Genomic DNA, 11,154 nt, shown 5'->3' with positions numbered 1-11,154 from the left:
ATATCATCAACCAAAACAAAAAAGATTTGAAAAATAATGAAATGGAATTTGTTTGTAAAATTGTTTAAAATGCATATACCCATTTCCATGTAACCACCATCCATTTTTATGAAAAAAGAACATTTACAGGAAAAAAAAAAAGATACATACTAATCAGAATATCAAATGCCAAAGATAAAGCAGCAAGAGAAATGCAATTCATCACATATAAGAGATCCACAGTAAGACTGTTGGTAGAAACCATGAAGGTGAGAAGGCACTGGTATGAAACATTTAAGATACTGAGAGAGAACAACTTTCAACCAAAATATCTTTATCTAGCAAAACTGTCCTTTAAAAATGAGGGAGAATTCAAAATACAGATAATCAGGAACTGTGGGAGTTCATCAACAAGAGACCTGCCCTATACAAATTATTAAAGGGAGTTCTGCAGGATGAAAGGAAGATGGGAGAGAGTGACTTGGAGTAGTATGAAGAAATGAAGATCTTTGGTAAAAGTAACTACAAGGGTAGTGCAAAACCCAAAATTACTGTATCGTCAATATACAACTCTACTTTTTAATTCTTGTAAGGGAATACAATTGATAAATATAAAGGTATATTTCCTGATACTGGACATGCAAAATATAAAGAAGTAATGTGGGACAAAAACAACATGAAGAGAGGAAACAGGGATAAGGGAGCAGAGAACATGTATACCACTGAATCTAAGTTAGTATCTTTTCAAATTAGTAACTAATAGATGTAGGTTGTGTAACACAAACCCCAAGGGAATCACAAAGAAAAAAAATGTTTTCAGGAAGTACTGGAGATTGAATCAAGGACCTTGTACATGGGAGGAAGACACTCAACCACTGAGCTATACTCGCTCCCCACAAAGAAAATATTTTAAAAATATACCGAAACAAAGAGGAGAAAGGGATCAGTCAGATATATCACAAAAGATCAACTATACAGAAAAGGAATTTGTAATAAAGGAAAGAGAGAAAAAATAAAAGATATTACATATAAAAACCAAACCATAAGATAGCTGAAGTTAAGGACTGCCTTTGTAGTAATAATACTGACTCTTAATGGATTGAACTCCCCAATTAAAAGACACAGACTGGCGGAATGGATTAAAAAAACATGACCCATTGTTTCTCAGCCTTTTGGCTAAGATCAAATGTAGTATCTATTCTTGTCAGTTTAATACCTGATATATCCTCTACCCGAGGACAACCTATTAAATGGATTTTTGGAACTGGGAGATGGAATAGGGGCTTGCTCCATCCATTCCATGCATCGACCCAGTACTGTAGTGCTTCTAGAATTAGTGTACCCCCAAAAAAGACAAAAAAAAAGACGAAAAGAGATTCACCTTAGACTCAAAGGCACAAATAGATTAAGAGTGAAAGGCTGGAAAGAGGTATTCCATGCAAATAGTAACCAAAAAGAACTGAGGTAGCTATACTAATATTGGACAAAATAGACTTTACATCAAAGCTCTTATAAGAGACAAGAAGGACACTATATATTAATAAAAGGGTCGAGAAGACATATCAATCAAAAATATTTATGCACTTAGCCATGGTACCCCAAAATACATGAGGCAAACACTGGCAAAAGTAAGGGAGAAATAGACACCTCTATAATAATAGTTGAAGACTTCAACACAACACTGTGATGGTTTGAAGCTATATGTACCGCAGGAATGTTTGTTCTGAAAGTTAATCCATTCCTATGGGTGTGGACCCATTGTAAGTAGGATCTTTGGATCTGTAGGATCTTAAGATGTGACCCATCTTATTCAGGGTGGGTCTTAGTCCTCTTACTGGAGTCCTTTATAAGAGAATGAAATTCAGACAAAGAGAGAAGCCACAGAAGCAAGAAGCTATTATAACCAAAAAATTATATAAAACCAGAAAGAGAAGGGAGAAACCAGCAGATGTTGCCATTGCCTTGCCACATGACAGAGGAGTCCAGAATTGTTGGCAGCTGGTCTTCAGGAAGAAAGCATTGGCTTGATAATGCCTAGATTTGGACGTTTTCCGGCCTCAAAACAGTTAGCTTGCTAGCAAATAAATTCCTATAGTTAAAGCCCACACATTTTATGATATCTGCTTTCAGCAGCTAAGAAAACTAGAACAACTACTCTCATCAACAGATAGAACATCGAGACAAAAGATCAATAAGAAAACAAAGAATTTGAACAATATGATAAATGAACAGACATATACTGAACATTGTACCCCCAAACAGCAGAATATACATTCTTCCCAACAGCACATGCATCATTGTCAAGACTGACCACATGTTTGGGTCACAAAACAAGTCTCAATAAATTTAAAAAGACTGAAGTTACACAAAGCATCTTCTCTGACCATGATGAAATAAAGCTGGAAATCAATAAGAGGCAGAGAACTGGAAAATCCATAACATGTGAAAGTTAAATACGACGCTCTTAATCAATCAGTGGGTCAAAGAAAAAATTACTAGGAAACTCAGTAAATATCTTGAGATAAATTAAAAAGAGAATACAACCTATCAAAATTTATGGGATTATATCCAAAGCACAAGCAACAAAGGAAAAAATTGATAAATGGGACTGCCTCAAAACTAGACACTTTTGTATTTCAAATGGTTTTGTTAAGAAGGTGAAAAGACAGTCAACTTAATGGGGAAAAAAATCTTTGGAAATCACATATTTGGCAAGGGATTGATCTCCATGTTATATAAAGAGGTCACACAAAGAAGATAAGCAACTCAATTTAAAAATAGGCAAAGCATCCTAAACTGAGGCGTCTCAGCCACTAACAGTTTCCACTCACCCATGGTCAACTTCATGGGTCACTTTCTCTGGAAAATAACGATAGACAGAAAAGAGCAAAACTCCTGCCAACCTTTGGGTTGAAAGGCAGGGAATTGTTGGGGAGACGGGGGGAAGACAGCAGCTCATAAGAGATATTTTACCATTGGGTAGAAAGAGTGACTGCTGTTAAACTGAAAGTGATGGTCTATTTTGCCCTGACAATACACCATACAAGGCTGTTTTAGAAAGCAGTTATGGAGAAGGAGACTTGGCCCAATGGATAGGGTGTCTCCCTACCACATGGGAGGTCCGTGGTTCAAACCCTGGGCCTCCTTGACCCGTGTGGAGCTGGCCCATGCATGGCACTGATGCATGCTAGGAGTGCCGTGCCACACAGGGGTGTCCCCCGCATAGGGAAGCCCCATGCACAAGGAGTGTACCCCATAAGCAGAGCCGCCCAGCACGAAAGGAAGTGCAGCCTGCCCAGGAATGGCACCACACACAAGGAGAGCTGATACAACAAGATGACACAACAAAAGAAACACAGATTCCTGGTGCCACTGATAAGGATAGAAGTGATCACAGAAGAATATACAGCCAATGGACATAGAGAGCAGACAACAGGGTGGGCGGGAGAGGAGAGAAATAAATAAAAAATAAATCTTAAAAAAAAAAAGAAAGCAGGTATGCAGGTGCAAAAATTCAAAAGAGGAGTGTAGGGCATTTTGCATGCCTTCCTGCAGACCTGACCTGGCTTTGGGTAAAGCTAAAGGGCTGTGGCTCAACTGCAGACCCCAGATTGCACTGTGGTCTCTGCAGGAAAACCCTCCTGACTTGATGCTGTGTCCCGAGGAAGTGGTCACTGTTGTGGTGGGCCATGTGCCCCTCAGGAGGGTGGAGCAGCTGGGGGTGAGGGTTGGTAAAGAACCCACTTATTAGAAACTAGAGCAGCTTGAAGCCTAATATGAAAAGACCATAGGCATTGCAAGCTAGGACATGGAAGCAAAACTGGAATCAATTGCCAGATTGTAAATTGTATCTTATAATTTATTACATCAAATATTTGCTCCATAAAAAAATAATTTAAAAATGGGCAAAAGATTTGAAGAGACATTTTCCAAAGTAGAACTACAAATGGCCAAAAGACACATGAAAAGATGTTCAACATTACTAGCTATTAGGGAAATGCACATCAAAACTACAAAGCGATAGATATCTCATACCATACAGAATAGCTGTTATTAAACAACAACAACAGCGCAACAGAAAACTCCACATGCTAGAGAGGATGTGGAGAATTGGGAGCACTCCACTGTTGGTGGGGATGTAAAATGGTGCAGCCTTTATGGAAGATGACTTGGTGGTTCCTCAGGAAACTAAATAAAGAACTGCCATATGATCCGGCAACCCCACTACTAGGAATTAATTCAGAAGAACTGAGAGCAAGGATGTGAACAGATATGAACTGATGTTCATAATGGCATTATTCCCAATTGCTAAAAGATGGAAACGACCTAAGTGCCTGTCAACCAATGAATGGATAAATAAGATAGGGTATATTCATACAATGGAATACTATTCCACTGTAAAATAATCAAGAGCAGAAGCACATGACAACATAGAAGAAACGTGAGGATATTATGCTAAGTGAAATAAGCCAGACACAAAAGGACAATGTATTATATGGTCTCACTGATATGAACTGAATACAATGAGTAGACTTGTGGAGTTGGCTTATGAAGTGCAGGCTAGTAGGTGATGGGATGCAGGTGGAGAAGGGGGAGATGATGCTGGATGTATGTAGAATGTTTGATGAAATACAGCATCTTCTCTTGATAAAAACGCTGAGAAAATTAGGAATAGAAGGAAACTTCCTCAACATGGTAAAGGGCATTATGAAAAATTGACAGCTAATAGCTTATTCAATGGTGAAAGACTGAAAGCTAACCCTCTAAGAAGTGGAACAAGTCAGGGATGCCCACTGTCACCAGTGTTATTCAACATTATGCTCGAAGTTCTAGCCAGAGCAGTTGGGCAATAAAATGAAATAAAAATTATTCAAATTAGAAAGGAAGAAATAAAATTTTCACTATTTGCAGATGATAATTTCCTCTAAATAGAAAGTCCCAAAACAAAGCTACTAAAGCTTATAAAAGAATATCAACAATGGCAGGGGAGGAATACTGGTGTGCAACAATGGCAGGGGAGGAATACTGATGTGGGATGTTATTGACAGGGGACACATGGTTGGCAGGGAGCTCTACAGGGTATATATCCAGGGTACATAAAAATGTTTGGAAATTTTCATAGTGGATACAATTAAAAACAACAACTGAGGGAGTGCTGAGTTCCTAGCCAGGGGAGCTCTATCACAGTCCCTAAAAGAACAGCACCAATCCCCCAAGTGCAATGGCAAGGACCAAAAAAGAATGAAGGTTCAACAATGAGCCCTTGATACTAATGACTATGCCTGTGAGCCATGCGCCTGAAATAAGAACAAGGCCTAGAGCTGCGGGCTGACTAAGAGTTACCTCCTGAGAGCCTCCATGTTGCTCAAATGTGACCAGTCTCGAAGCCAAACTCAGCATGTAAATGCGATGTCTTCCCCCTGCCCCACCCCCCTGCATGGGACATGACTCCCGGGGATAAGCCTCCCTGGTGCCGAGGGATTACTACCAAGTACCAGCTGATGATGTAGCTAGAAAATGACCTTGAATAAAAGGGTCAACTCGGACCAGCAGAATATCTCAATCTACATATAATACCAAGAGTTAAAAATGCTTTTTGAAAAGGGGGAAATGGAAAGGACAAAGGAGTTTATATGGCTATGAGTCTCCAAAAAGAGCTGGGAGGTTATCAGAGGGGTTGCCCTTATGCACACCTCAGCAGAGTCCCAGAGACAGATAAAGTAGATACAACCCTGGGTATCGGTTCTTCTGAGGGCTACAGAGACCCACAGGTTCTATGGTCATGGCAGATGGAGTTCAGTGCCATGTCAGTTGGCCCTACTTTGGAGTTTGTGTTTCTGTGTGATGGAGCTGGACTCAGATGTGATCTTTGTTCACAAGCCTCTCCTGTTACTTTTACCGGAACTGTAGTTGGTGCTGGGGTTTAATACATAACCAGGGGACCTGAATCTCTGGACTGACCATGTGATAGCCAGACCCTGAGCCTCAACAGACTTCAGCTCCTACAGTCTGGCTTATTGGACTTACCCCACTCAGCTAACATGGAGGTGAAGAAGGTCAACCACCACACCAGGGAGCCAAGAGTGCCTACAAATGAAAGCAGGAGGATTACATCCAGCATCCATGTGGAATCTAAGCCCCCTCTTGATATAGATGTGGAGTGGACACAACCATTCCAAGGTCCACAGGATGGAGGAATAGAGTATGGATTAGAGTGGGCTTACTGGTATTCTATTTATGAACTATTGTGATTAGTAATCGAAGAAAATGTGGCATTGTTGTGGCGAAAGCAGCCATGGTGGCAGCTGGGGGTAGGAAATGGGACGAAGATATGAGATGTGGGGGTGTTTTCGGGACTTGGAGTTGTCCTGGGTTGTGCTGCAGGGACAGTTACCGGACATTGTATGTCCTCCCATGGCCCACTGGGTGGAATGTGGGAGAGTGTGGGCTATGATGTGGACCATTGACCATGAGGTGCGGCGGTGCTCAGAGAAGTAGTCACCAAATGCAATGAATGTCTCATGATGATGGAGGAGATTGTTGTTATGGGGGGAGGAGTGGGGTGAGGGGGTGGGGGGTATATGGGGACCTCATATTTCTTGAATGTAATATTAAAAAAATAAATAAAGAAAAAAAAGAATTCAGCAAGATGGTGGGGTACAAGATCAACAAAAAAACCAGTAGTGTTTCTATACATTAGTAATAAATAAGCTGAAAAGAAATCAAGAAAAAATCCGTTTACAGTAGCAACTAAAAAAAGAAATATCCAGGAATAAATTTAACCAAGGATGTAAAGGACTTGTTCATAGAAAACTACAAAACATTGCTAAAAGAAATCAAAGAAGACCTAAATAAATGGAAGCACATTCATATTCATGGATTAGAAGACTAAATATCATTAAGATATCAGTTGTACCCAAACTAATTTACAGATTCAATGTAATCCCAATCAAAATTCCAATAGGTTAATTTGCAGAAATGAAATAGCCAATTATCAAATTTATTTGGAAGTGAAAGGGGCCTCAAATAGCCACAACCATCTTGAAAAAGAAAATAGAAGTTGGAAGACTCACACTTCCTGACATTAAAGCTTATTACAAAACTAAAGTGGTCCAAACAGCATGATATTGGCATAACAATAGACACATAGACCAACGGAATCTAATTGAGAATTCTGAAATAGACTGTCATATCTATAACCAATTTATTTTTGACAAGGCTTCCAAGTCCACTCAATGGGAAAAGAATATTCTTTTCAAGAAATGGTGCTGGGAGAACTGGATATCCATATGCAAAAAGATGAAGGGTGACCCCTATGTCATACCATATACAAAAATTAACTCAAAATGAATTTGTGTTCCTGAGTGTGATGGAGTTGGACTCAGATGTGACCTCTCTACACATGCCTCTTCTGTCACTTTTATTGAACCCGTGGTTGGCACTGGGTTTGGTGTATGCTCAGGAGACTTAAATCTCTGGACTGGCCTTGTGCCAGCTGGGCCCTGAGCCTTAGCAGAGTTGCAGCTCCTACTCTCCGGTTTGTTGGACTTGCACAGGTCGGCTAACAGGAAGGTAAAGATGGTCAACCACCACACCAGGGAACTGAGAGTACCTACTACTCCAAGCAGGAGAATCCTAGCCAACAACCATGTGGGATCTAAGCCCCCTCTCGATATAGAGGTGGAGTGGATATCACCAACCCAGGATCCACAGGATGGAGGAAAAAAATATGGGTTAGAGTGAACTTACTGGTATTCTACTATAGAACTATTGTGACTAGTAATGGAAGAAACTGTAGCATTGATCCAGAGAAAGTGGCCAAGGTAGTTGCTGAGGGCAGGGAGAGGGAAGTAGAGCTGAGATATGGGGACATTTACGGGACTTGGCGTTGTCCTTAATGATATTGCAGGGACAGATGCTGGACATTATATATCCTGCCATAACCCACTGAATGGACTGGGGGAGAGTGTGAACTACAATGTAAACTATAATCCATGCGGAGCAGCAGTGCTCCAAAATGTATTCACCAAATGTAATGAATGGGCCACAATGATGAAAGAGGTTGTTGATGTGGGAGGAATGAGAGGGTGGGAAGCGGGGTATGTGGGAACCTTTTATATTTTTTAATTAACATTTTTTGTAATTTATGTATCTTTTTTAAAAAAGACAATTTATTATTAAAATAAATAAATAAAAGTGGAAAAAAAAGAAAAAAAATTGGATCAAAGACCTAAATATAAGAACCAGGTCTAAAAAACTCCTTAAAGAAAATGTAGAGAAGCAGTTTCAGGATCATGTGTTAGTCCATGGTTTCTTAGACTTCATATCCAAAGCACAAGTGGCAAAAGAATAATTAGATAAATGGGACCTTATCAATATTAAAAACCTTTTGTGCATCAAAGGACTTTGTTACAGAAGTGAAAAGACAACCTCCCCATTAGGAGAAATTGTTTAGAAACCACATATCCCCTAAGTGTTTAATATCCAGAATATATAAAGAAATCCTAAAACTCAATGATAAAAAGACAAACAACAAAAATTTTAACTGTGCAGAAGATTGGAATAAACATTTCTCCAAAGATGGTCTACAAATGACTAAAAAGCACATGAAAAGATGCTCAACGTCATTAGTTATTAGGAATACGCAAATCAAAACCACCACATGATACCACTTCACACCCACTACTATTAAAAAAAAGAAAATTACAAATGTTGCAAAGGATGTAGAAAAATAGGAACATTCATTGCTGGTGGAAATTTAAAATGGTGCAGCTGCTGTAGAAGACAGTTTGGCAGTTCCTCAGAAAGCTAAGTTTAGAATTACCATATGACCTGGCAATCCCACTAATAGATATATACACAAAAGAATTGAAAGCGGAGACTAAAACAGATATTTTCATACTGATATTCATAACGGCATTATTGACAATTGCCAAAAGATGGAAGCAACCCAAGTGTCTACGAACTGATAAGGGGTGGAAAAAATGTGGTATATGTATACAATGGAATATTATTCAGCATTAAAAAGAAATGAAATTCTGGTTCATGCAACAACATGGAATGAATCATAAAAACATCATGTTGAGTGAAATAAGTCAGACTCAAAAGGACAAATATTGTATGATCTCATCAATATGAAATAAGTAGAATAAGCAAACTCACAGAGTTAGAATCTAGAATCCAGGTTACCAGGGGCTGGGTTGGGAGTAGGGAATGGAGAGTTAATGCTTAATTTGTGCAGAATTTCTATCTGAGTTGGTTGTAAAGTTTTAGAAATGGATGGTGGCTATGGTAGCACAACATTGTGAATGTATTTAACAGCATTGGATTATATACTTTAATGTGGTTAAGAGGGGAAATTTTAGGTTGTATATATGTTACTAGAATAATATTAAAAGATAAAACATAAGACTGTGCAGTACAGTGAACTCTATTGTAAACAATGGACTACAGTTAATAGTACAACTATAAAAATGTTCTTTCATGAATTATAACAAATGTACCACACTAATACTCAAAGTGTTAATAGGGTGCTATCTTGGGGGGAAAATACACCCTAATGTAAACTATGGACTATAGTCAATAGTATAATTATAATATTCTTTCATTTATTGTAACGAAGGTACCACACTAATGCAAAGTGTTAATAATAAGGGGGCAGAGTAGATGGAAATGCTGTAATTTTTACATGATTTTCTTCTGTAAAACTTCAACTTCTCTAATTAAAAAACATATTTTTTAAAAGTTACTGAAATGCCCATACAATTTATACCTGCCATCGCATGCCTGATGCACAGCTTTTCCCTTCTAAAATCACCAGCCAGGCATGACTGCAGGGGCTGAAATAGGGAGAGGTCTTGATCTGCTCTCCGGTCCACCACCAGCAGCCCACACTAGAAGTCCCTGATTTGGCAAATCCAGCTCTGGGCCCACCTCAGCCAAGCCCTGCAGTCCTGCCCAGAGCCTTTTGCTTCTGGGATCTCCCTCTGGAACCCTGGGCACACCCATAAATTCTTGCCTAACCCATCGTGGAGTCTGCCCACTGCCGTCCTCTTCAATCCTCTTTTGCCCTGCTGAGGCAGGAGAGGACATCTCCACAAGTCCACTCCTGAAGGCAAATCCAATCGGAGAAAGATGGCGGTGGTGGGCTGAAGTGGCTCCCCACACACGCCCACATCCTAAACTCTGGAACCAGCGAGTGTATTACCACAAGGATTCTCTTAAGAGGGAGGCAGGAGAGAAGGCTGTGTGACCGCAGAACCATGGCAAGAAGGAACGCAGCCCTGCGAGCACGAGGGTTCAGACCACTGAGGCTGATTTTGGACTTCTGGCCTCTGGAACTGTAAACAGAATACATTTGTGTGGTTTTAAATCACTCAACTCATGGTGGTTTTTATAGCAGGAATAGGAAACTAATACAATAACCATCTCCCCTTCAGGCAGTCCAATTTCCAGGAGAAGGAGAAGGCCCACTCAGCACCCCATTACTTTTGGGGTCTGACCCTGAAGCAGTAGAGACCACCACACTTTTCTCTGAGAACTCTGTAGCTCCACAGCACTAGATAGCACTCCCACACTCTGTATCTGGGTGCCTAAAGGTTCTTCATTATGAGAAAATAGTGAAGTACTTATTACTGTGCAACATGTTAACTCATTCTTTTGCAGCCAATTCTAAAGCATTGTCATTAAGGCGCATTCCTTTCCTTTTGTGCTTTCCAGTAACTTGCCTTCACCACACAAATCATGCAATTAAGTCCAGGACGTGCCAGGCCAGAGTCTAGATCAACCGAAGTGTGAACAGCTTATGCTTGATAAAATTCATTCTATGGATGCAATTCATTTTCCAAGGGCTTCCCACTCACCCTCTGTCCTTCACTGACCAGTGAACCACGTAGATGCATTTGACTGCAAGTATTTAAAAATCTACCAAACAGTAGCTTAAACTACGAGGACATATCGTCAAGTACCAGACTCTATCCATCCCTCTATTCTGCCTTCCATGGTAGCTTTTGACATCAGGCTTTTGCCTCATAGACACAGTACGGCTGCTATTGCTCCATGAATCATAACCACACAGGATTGCCTTCAAAGCAGGCAGAGAGAAATGCAGGCAAAGTTTCTCATCCTATATCTCATCATGTGTTTCTTTTCAGAAGTACACCCCCCAAAATACAT

At 40.0% G+C, this 11,154-nt stretch overlaps 1 non-coding gene across 1 annotated transcript; it reads left to right on the top strand.

Annotated features, from left to right (window-relative positions):
* Window positions 1-1,135: 1,135 nt before the first annotated feature.
* LOC111765876 (U2 spliceosomal RNA) lies at window positions 1,136-1,326 on the top strand. The gene has a single exon (XR_002798094.1). It is a non-coding gene; the product is annotated as a U2 spliceosomal RNA (small nuclear RNA).
* Window positions 1,327-11,154: the final 9,828 nt, after the last annotated feature.

Source organism: Dasypus novemcinctus, chromosome 4, assembly GCF_030445035.2.
Source record: "Dasypus novemcinctus isolate mDasNov1 chromosome 4, mDasNov1.1.hap2, whole genome shotgun sequence".
Classification (NCBI taxonomy): Eukaryota; Metazoa; Chordata; class Mammalia; order Cingulata; family Dasypodidae; genus Dasypus; species Dasypus novemcinctus.
The sequence above is the reverse complement of the archived record's forward strand: the minus strand, read 5'-3'. Positions and strand labels throughout refer to the sequence as shown.